Here is a 10304-nt window from a genome sequence, read left to right as displayed (position 1 = left end):
AGCTTTAATATAGGTTTGCAAATGAATGACTACGCATTTTTACATTCATTCATTCATTCATTCATTTATTCATCCATTCATTGTAAAAAGGTCTTAGATTAGCACATTTTGTCAAAATATCTTTTATCATTTTAGCCCCTATTTGAGGCTTTACTTCAGCACTAGGTGGGCAGTTGTACCACCCCCCCCCCCCCCCCCCCCCCCCCCCCCCCCCCCCCCGCCTGCTCCCCTGTCTCGTACGCTTATGTTTGGAAGGGAACTGCTCATTGTCTCTCCGTTCGGTACAAATCTGCTACCCTGGTTTTATCCATGGTAAGGGCAAAACGTTCAACTTTAAAACCACACGATTTTGAAACATATTTATGAGTATGCCTAAACAACATATACATAAAACGTTTCTTAAAGTTGACGTCACGATAGATGATTTTGGACTTGGTTAATTACATTTAGCATGTATGCTAGAGCCTATGGTCGTGATCACTAGCATAGAAATTAGTAAATTTTAATTTAAATGTTCATTCATTATTACTTTTCTTCATATATACATGAATAGAAACCTAGTTTCCAGGATAATGAGTAAAAATATCTGAAGTAGATCTTTTTTCCGAAATTGGGCAACATTTTATGGCACGAATGAACATGCGTTATGCGTGTCGGGATCAATAAAATACACTCGGCAAAATTAATTAAGGGAAAGTATATATATATTGTGGGAATTCCTTTGCTAGTTGGGGCGGGACGTAGCTCAGTGGTACAGCGCTCGCCTGATGCGCGATCGATCTAGGATCGGTCCCTGTTGATGGACTCTTTGGGCTATTTCTCGTTCTAGCCAGTGCTCCACAACTGGTATAACAAAGGCCGTTATATGTACTATGGTATCTTTGGGATGGCGCATATAAAAGATCCCTTGCTGCTAATCGAAAAGAGTAGCCCATGAATGAAGTGGCGACAGTGGGTTTCCTCTCTCAATATCTGTGTGGTCCTTAACCATATGTCCGATGCCATATAACCGTAAATAAAATCTGTTTCCTCTTTCCTTCCTTCCTTCCTTCTTTGCTAGTTATTATTTTAAAAGCTTTGACATATATATTAAATATTTCATTGCATTTATGAAAATTAACTAAATTCGGAATTAGCTGAGATTCGTTACATGTTGGTTCGTAACGATACTATGTCATTTTATTCGCTCCTAATTTGACGTCCAATAGCCGACGATTAATTAATCGATGTGCTCTAGTGGTGTCGTTAAACAAAACAAACTTCTTCTTCGCTCCTAATTGTTGTTTAAATCAATTAAGTGTAAGAATATGTCACAACATCGACACCGTACAAAGGAACGGGTTTTTGTGGGGTTTTTTTTTTTTCGTTGAGTATATTCTACTAAGAGCTCGTCTACTAAATCAAATGTCTGGTGCACTGCACAATGTTCTTATTCTGGGACTTAATGAAATGAGCTATAACTAGCCAAAGATTTACACGCTATAATAAGCCTCGAATTACACTACTGCATAATCTTTTGTTACGCAATTAATATTCCCTATATTATCTACAGCCAAAATGTAAAAATAAAACCCATAAAGAAACTCGTTTGTTAGATAATGAATCATATATAAAATATGCTGTGGTTTGGGCTGGTTTTAGTACGTATGTAAACTTTTTCATTTTCATTTCAACTTATTTTTGTGCTTATATCCAATTAAGGTTCAAGCACGCTGTCCTGGGCACAGTGGATTAGTTGTTAATTGTTAGTGGTTAGTGAGAGAAAAGAGGGTATAGTGGCCTTACAACTACCCATTGTGTTAGGATGTAAACTAAACATTCCCTTCGTTTCATTGCATTAGTGGTTAGTGAGAGAGAAGTTGGTATGGTGGCCATACACCCACTCGGGATGCGAATCTGTATACCTACCAGCCTTAAGCTTACGCCCGAGGGCTTAACAACTACACCACCATAGCTGATGAAAAAAAGTAACTAGATAGCGAATGGATATTAGAGATAAAATTAGGTTACTGTTGAAGGTTTCTAGTGACAACACATGCACTGGTTACTAAATATAAATGCCACCCGAACATTATTAGATGAAAGGATGATGTGAAATATAGATATATATATATATATACAAATTATATGTTAGACATAGCTTGTCGAAAGTTGCGTGTTTTTGTTTTTCACTATTAAAGCTGCAGTCTGACCTTCCTTTCATAAGAGAACATCTTCCAAAGTGAAACATAACCGGCCATTGTGTTGTAGTGGTTAAGCCATCGGGGTTAATGCTGGTAGGTACTAGGTTCGCATCTCGGTACCGACTTTTATTTCACTAATCACTAACCCACTATCCTGGACAGGCAGCCCAAATAGCTGAGGTGTGTGCCCAGGAAAGCGAGCATGAACTTCAGTTGTATATAAGCATGTGAATAAGTATGAGCAAGCAAACAAGACATAATAAAGAGTAATTAGTTCTAATAAAATCCGGTTTTTTAATTATTATTATTATTATTATTATTATTATTTTTTTTTGGGGGGGTGCTTCTTGTGTGTGTGTGTGTGTGTGTGTGTGTGTGTGTGTGTGTGTGTGTGTGTGTGTGTGTGTTTGGTATTGGTGACCTGCCTGGATGCTAAGTCTAAAGGAAACTCAGACCACACATTCTTCTGTTTGTTTCACTGTATAATATTTTCGTCTGGCAGAGCAATCCATGGCACAGAAATGTAATGTCACTTACCATAACTAGTTTCTACACACGTCGTATTTTGCAGCCTTTTTAATGCTTATATAGTACTAGTAGCTCGTAAAAGGTTTTTACATTTCTCAAAGAGAGCCGTGCATTTAAAGTGTCTTAATGTATGACTTTTAGTGCTCTGCGGGAAAACGCACAACACAAGCTAGGTCTGGTTTTAATAGAGACGTCACAAGGTTCGCTTATTTGGCATGCTACATCAGCCGATAACATAAAGCTGAACGTTTCAGTCTCGAGCGAATTGGTCGACCCTCAAATGTCAAAGTGGCGGATGCTCAAACTAAGTTCTATGTCGTTAACTTGATCAGAATGCTTTAGGTCATAAACAATATCTCGCTTTGGCCCAGCCTTATAATCAGCCTTATAATCAGCGTAACAAAAATGGGTTTTCTGACGACAAAAGAAAAGACGGTTGCAATTTGGCACTGCGTACAGTTTGAAAAGATGATGTTTGGAAGTATTTGTATGAATCGAATGACTGTGGTTTGCTAAAGTATATTAAGTTTTACACGCTATAATTATTCTTCGTAATATCAATAAATAAAACGTTTAGCAGTTTTCATGTCAAAGGAGCTAACAGATTGCTTAGAAATATGAATAGAACATGATTATGTCGCCATTCCTGCACTGTAATTGAAGGGGAATATTCCCATCAGAATTCCCGATTGCAATGTTGTACCTAAATGCAATCTTGATGTTAATTATTTTCGAAATGCATGTTTAATGAAGTTAAGATGCTTAAATTATTGGAATAAGTATGAAAGGTAACCATGCGTGGGAATTTAAACATACTCTTTTCATTCTAAACAGTACAATATATCAAATCGGACTCAGCTTTATTATCAACGGGAATAAAAAGAGAAAAAAAAGAAAGAAGTATACACGAAAATAATGAAACAGTTAAACTTCACATCCATAATGTTAAAATACCTTACTATTCCTGGATCTTGTCATTTCATCAAGTTTATCAAGGACTAAGTAACCGTTATAAAACAATATTAGATAACTTTCACAACTATATTACTCAAACACATCAGCGTTATCGTACAGCTTTGCAACTAGAATATATCGTTTAAATATTGCTTTGAAAAATTATGATAAAATGATGTTCTATAAATTACTGTGGCCAAGGATTCTACGATATCAAATTCATCACTTCACACGGGTTTTTTTTTTTTGGTTTTAAATTATACCCTCAGAATCCAAAGTATCAGGAGAATTGTAAAGATTCGAGCTAATCGTGCTGAAACACAACTGATGGCGCCAATAATACCATGAGGTCTTGCAATAAAAATTACAGGTTGATGGACAAAGATATAAAGCACTGTATTTGCAGGGTATTGATACTTCAAGATGAATGGCAAGATAAAACAGTTTTCTACGATTTATTTAATATATTTGTTTCCCTGATGACGATGATGATATTATGGTGGTGATGATGATGATGATGATGATGATGACGGCGATTATGATGATGATGTTGGTAGTGATAATGTTGTGTGAATGATCATATTCATTTAGGGTTCAAACATAGACCTTGACGTAAAAAAATTGAGGAGAGTGATTAATTATTGCCCCGCTAACTTAGATTACAGGGTGCTATTTAATACATTACCATATTGATACCATATAAATTCACATGCGAAGGAGAGCTAAACGTAACTCTCCTTGAACTAGTATTAGGGGAGTGATGGGGAGCGAGAGTGACAGCTCGCCTTAAACGGCGAGATCTGAAACATGCAGTCTTGGTATCATCACTCGGCTGCATGAGCCGTTTGTTACTGTGACGGTACATGCTCTTAAATTTGTTTCGCCTGTGGCGATTTTAATTGTGTTAGAGGGCCGTGTGCAGTTTCATTGCACTTTAGCCCAGATGGGCAACTTGTTACGTAATACTTCTGCGCGACGGTCCTCGATCGGTACGCCTAATACACACCCAGCCAGGTGCGGAGGCCATGTGGCTAGTAGTTACGTAATATCTCCGGTAGTGCTGTTTATGGCCAGGAGATTGCTCGCGGTTGGCGACAGCCAGACTGACGATCAGAGAGAAATATACCGACTCTAGTAGAGGTAGAATATGAGATGATACGTGAGGTACCGCCTTGTACCCCCAGGCGTAATCTGATTTATAATAAATAGCTAGAATTTAGAGATATCTAGGAGAACGAAAAGGACGGCTCCCAGGGAACGTAGTCCGTTGGACTTTGGTAAATATTTTTATTTCTGCTCTGTGTATAACCTTGATGTGATTGATGTGACTTTAAATATTTTGATACTGTAATATAGCAATATTCTTTAGACAGTGTCTTCGGTCATCTGACGAAGTAAATCGTAGACTTTTTGTTCTAACATTATACGAGTATTTGGTAATATAAAGCTTAGCCAGTCATCCTAGACGACCTAGGTAAACTGTAGGTTATTGTCTTTATTGTGATAGGTACCAATATTAATTCTGTGTCACAAGGTTACTGAATGAGTAGTTAGGGTTAATTAAAAATTAACCCGTTAGGAATAGAGCTGTAATTCCTTTATTAATTAAGTTCCCCTGGAAGCGTTTCTAAATTATCACACGTTACTGAACGAGTAGTAAGGGTTAATTAAAAATTAACCAGTTAGGAATGGTGTTGTAATTCCTTTATTAATTAACTTCTCCTGGAAGCGTTTCTCAATTATCACACGTGTGGGTGTGGTGTAACGGTGAAGTGATTCGCATATTGTGTAACTAGACACCTAGAGATTAACTAATTAAGTGATCAGTTCTGGGTTGTTATTATTGCTGTTATTAATTAACTACTACGGCTGTACATTTGTCAGCGTAGATTAATACAGATTCCAAAGTATTGTGTTTTTGTTGTGTTTCTAGAGAACTAACGTGCTATAATAATATATACTTTATATAAGATCGTATCTCTGATCATACCTAGAGACGAGCCATACTAGGGTTTAACCGCCTGTTACAGAGAGATCTAATAGATATACAGTTAGGAGAGATATTTTCATAATCGTGTTCTATTCAGTTACGGGAATTATAGAATCCCCGTGACAGGAGTAGAAAATTGGGGCGCTCGTCCCGGATCTGAAACGGGACATGCATATTTAAAAAAGTATTGTTTGTAAATGGGGGCTTTATAAATTAATTTTTACAAATTTACTCGAAGTAGCACGTTGTTCACTAGAAAATTAATTAATAATAAGTGCGTCATATCTAAACATGGATAAGAATTTGCTGGATAGGCCTACGCTCAGTGTAGTGGAGATTAAGCGAGCACGTAAGGCCGAGTTAGTTGAAATCGCGGGTGAGCGAGAAATTGATTTAACATCAGCTAAAACCTGAGGTGATATAAAGACAATTATTATCCAGGAAGTTTTTGGTGATAGGCCTGTTATGGAAGACAGTGAGATTGTTCCAGAGATAGAGATAAATGAGTTAAGTGTGGAACAACAATTAGCTTTTAAAAAGCTTGAGTACGATAGAGAAGAGAAAGAGATAGAAAGAGAAGAACGTGCATTAGATAGAGAGAGAGCGGGAGAAAGAGAAGAGAGGGATAGGGAAGATAGAGAGAGGGATAGAGAAAGGGAGAGAGAGAGAGAAGAGAGGGAGAGAGAGAGAGAGAGAGAGAGAGAGAGAGAGAGAGAGAGAGAGAGAGAGAGAGAGAGAGAAAGAGAAGATAGGGATAGAGAGAAAGAAGAAAGGAATAGAGAATTCCAGTTAGAAAAATTAAAAGAGGAACATGAGTTAAAGTTGAATACTGAAGAAGTTAGACGTGAGGCAGGAAATGGTTTTAACATGTCGGAGGCTTATAGATCAGTGCCTGTATTTGACGATCAGGAGGTAGACATGTTCTTTCAACTTTTTGAACGGGCCGCTAAGCAGCTAAATTGGCCGGAGTCTAAGTGGACATTGTTAGCCGTGTCTAAGTTTAAGGGGAAGGCTAGTATAGCTTATAATTCAATGAGTGATGAGCGAGCAAGTCAGTACGACTTAGTTAAGGCTGCAGTGTTGAGGGCTTATGAATTACGACCTGAGGATTATCGTTTACGGTATAGCGAGTTGAGAAAAACGCAGGGTCAGTCTTATAGTGAGTTTGTGGCTAAGAAGGCAGGGATGTTTGATAAATGGGTTGTTTCTCATCAGGTAGAGTCATATACCGAGTTACGGGAGTTGTTGATCTTACAGGACATTAAAAATGGATTACCAGTTAGCTTACGTATTCATTTAGAGGATCGTGATGTCAAAAAGATAGAGGAGGCAGGCATAGTGGCAGATGATTACGTGTTAATACACAAAGCTCAGGCAGTACCGGGTAGCTCTTTACAACAGGGTGATAAGAAGAAATTTCAGCCAGGTTTTTCCCGGGAAAGTAACTATCGTGGAGAGTCATCTAGTTGGTCAGCTAGTCAGGCAAGGAATGCACCTGGTGGGCAAAGTAAGGATAGGCCTGCATTATCAGCCAATGCACGAACTTTTCGTCCACACTGCAGTTACTGTAAAAAGGATAACCATCTTATCGGAGACTGTTTTAAAAGGAAACGCGATAATGCGCAAGTGGTCGGTTTAGTGAGGTCAGCTCCGTTAGCGAGAGAGTTAATGGTTAGTCCCATGGCAGAGAAAGTAAACCCGTATGTGTCCACTGGTATGGTTTGTGATGTCAAACAAGAGTTGTGTCCTAAGGCAATATCAATCTGTAGAGATACCGGGTGTAGTCAGAGTCTGATAACGCAAAAGTGTTTAGCTGGTATTGAAAACTCAGATTTAGGAAGTAGTTTGGCTTTAACCTCGGTTACTGGAGAAAATTTGGTTGTCAGGTTACATAAGGTTTTTTTGTGTTCGAAGTTTGTGACGGGACCAGTCATCATGGGTGTTGTGAAGGACTTGCCTGTTGAAAACATAGGAGTTTTGTTGGGCAATGATTTGACTAGTCAGTGTTGTCAGCCGAAGTGTGACCAGTTGTTAATTAAAGACAGCCCTTTACCCATAAAAGAGTGTGAGGGTGATGAGATTAGATATCCTGCGTGTGTAAAAACTAGGGCTATGGCCAGTAGGTTATCACGGGATCTAGAGGATATTTGTGATTTGTCTGATACGTGTGTGAGCCATGAAATTGGAGTGGATGAGGTTATCAGTAAAATGGTAGATAAGTCAACTGAGGAATTAAATGTGGTGGAACATGTTGATCTCCCGCAGAGGGGAATTGAACCAGTTGTGTTTGATAGAGGGGATTTACCTTGTAATAGACAAGAGTTAGTACTAGAGCAGGGGGCTGATCCAAAATTGTTGGCAGTTCGCACTACATTGTTAACTGAGAGAGTATTGATGAATAAAAGAGTTAGGGATAGGAGGTTGCCGGCGACCGAACTAGCTAGGAAGCAACTGAGCCATGCTCAGAGCAAAATAAAATCAGTGTTTGATAGGAAGGCTAAGAGTCGGGAATTTAAACCAGGGGATAAGGTGCTGCTGTACCTTCCCATTAAACGGGGTTCATTACAGAACAGGTATTTCGGTCCCTATGTTGTGCACAAACGAGTTAATGAGACAGGGTATGTGATAAACACTCCTGATAGGGTTAGGAAACGTAGGTATTGTCACATCAATTTGCTAAAAGGTTATTTTGACAGACTGCCGATAGTTCCAGAGAGACCGGTCCAAATTGAGAGACACTCAATTTCCTGTGATGACGTCAAGACTGCGGAGATTAAGTTGGCCAACAGCCAGATTCTAGCAGACTTGAACCCCCAGCGAGCAAAGCTGACTACATTGATACAAGACAATGTTTCCATTTGTCGGGACCTTCCAACGGTTACCAATACCTTAAGCCAAGATGTGCGCTTGGAACCCAACGCTACACCGCGTCGACAGCATGCCTATCGGAGAAAACCTGGAAAACGTGCGACGCTGAAAAAGAGGGAAACGCAGTTCCATTGGTCAGGTGAAGGCGAGAAGTCATTCAACCGTCTCAAGCAGAGGCGCTACTCGTCTCCCGTGATGGCAGCACCAGGCTACCGAATGCCGTTCAAGCTAGCTGTGGGTGCCAGTGACGTGGGTGCTGGAGCTTTGCTGTTCCACGAAGACGAAGACGGACTGAACCATCCTAATGAAAGCCTCCAACCAGAGAGTTTTGAGATGGAGTCTTCTTCTGCAAGAATACCCAATTACCATTGAACATATCAAGGGCACATCCAATGTAATCGCTGATGCCCTGTCCCGAAGTTGAACGTTATGATAATGTGTTGACATTCTTTATTTCTGTTTTGTTTATATATATTTTATTTGTATACCAGGGACTCAGAGACTCAGTGTGATTACTGGTAGTCACCTTATTATTACATGTGTTATAAATGCCCGTATGCGTCGGTTAACGCACCTTTTTGTTTTAATGTAGTATATTTCCCTATTCCTAGAGTAGAGGAAATATCCTTTTTGAGGTGGGGGTGTGTGACGGTACATGCTCTTAAATTTGTTTCGCCTGTGGCGATTTTAATTGTGTTAGAGGGCCGTGTGCAGTTTCATTGCACTTTAGCCCAGATGGGCAACTTGTTACGTAATACTTCTGCGCGACGGTCCTCGATCGGTACGCCTAATACACACCCAGCCAGGTGCGGAGGCCATGTGGCTAGTAGTTACGTAATATCTCCGGTAGTGCTGTTTATGGCCAGGAGATTGCTCGCGGTTGGCGACAGCCAGACTGACGATCAGAGAGAAATATACCGACTCTAGTAGAGGTAGAATATGAGATGATACGTGAGGTACCGCCTTGTACCCCCAGGCGTATTCTGATTTATAATAAATAGCTAGAAGTTAGAGATATCTAGGAGAACGAAAAGGACGGCTCCCAGGGAACGTAGTCCGTTGGACTTTGGTAAATATTTTTATTTCTGCTCTGTGTATAACCTTGATGTGATTGATGTGACTTTAAATATTTTGATACTGTATTATACCAATATTCTTTAGACAGTGTCTTCGGTCATCTGACGAAGTAAATCGTAGACTTTTTGTTCTAACATTATACGAGTATTTGGTAATATAAAGCTTAGCCAGTCATCCTAGACGACCTAGGTAAACTGTAGGTTATTGTCTTTATTGTGATAGGTACCAATATTAATTCTGTGTCACAAGGTTACTGAATGAGTAGTTAGGGTTAATTAAAAATTAACCCGTTAGGAATAGAGCTGTAATTCCTTTATTAATTAAGTTCCCCTGGAAGCGTTCCTAAATTATCACACGTTACTGAACGAGTAGTAAGGGTTAATTAAAAATTAACCAGTTAGGAATGGTGTTGTAATTCCTTTATTAATTAACTTCTCCTGGAAGCGTTTCTCAATTATCACACGTGTGGGTGTGGTGTAACGGTGAAGTGATTCGCATATTGTGTAACTAGACACCTAGAGATTAACTAATTAAGTGATCAGTTCTGGGTTGTTATTATTGCTGCTATTAATTAACTACTACGGCTGTACATTTGTCAGCGTAGATTAATACAGATTCCAAAGTGTATTGTGTTTTTGTTGTGTTTCTAGAGAACTAACGTGCTATAATAATATATACTTTATATAAGATCGTATCTCTGATCA

Source organism: Gigantopelta aegis, chromosome 6 (assembly GCF_016097555.1).
Source record: "Gigantopelta aegis isolate Gae_Host chromosome 6, Gae_host_genome, whole genome shotgun sequence".
Classification (NCBI taxonomy): domain Eukaryota; kingdom Metazoa; phylum Mollusca; class Gastropoda; order Neomphalida; family Peltospiridae; genus Gigantopelta; species Gigantopelta aegis.
This window is presented reverse-complemented; position numbering follows the sequence as displayed.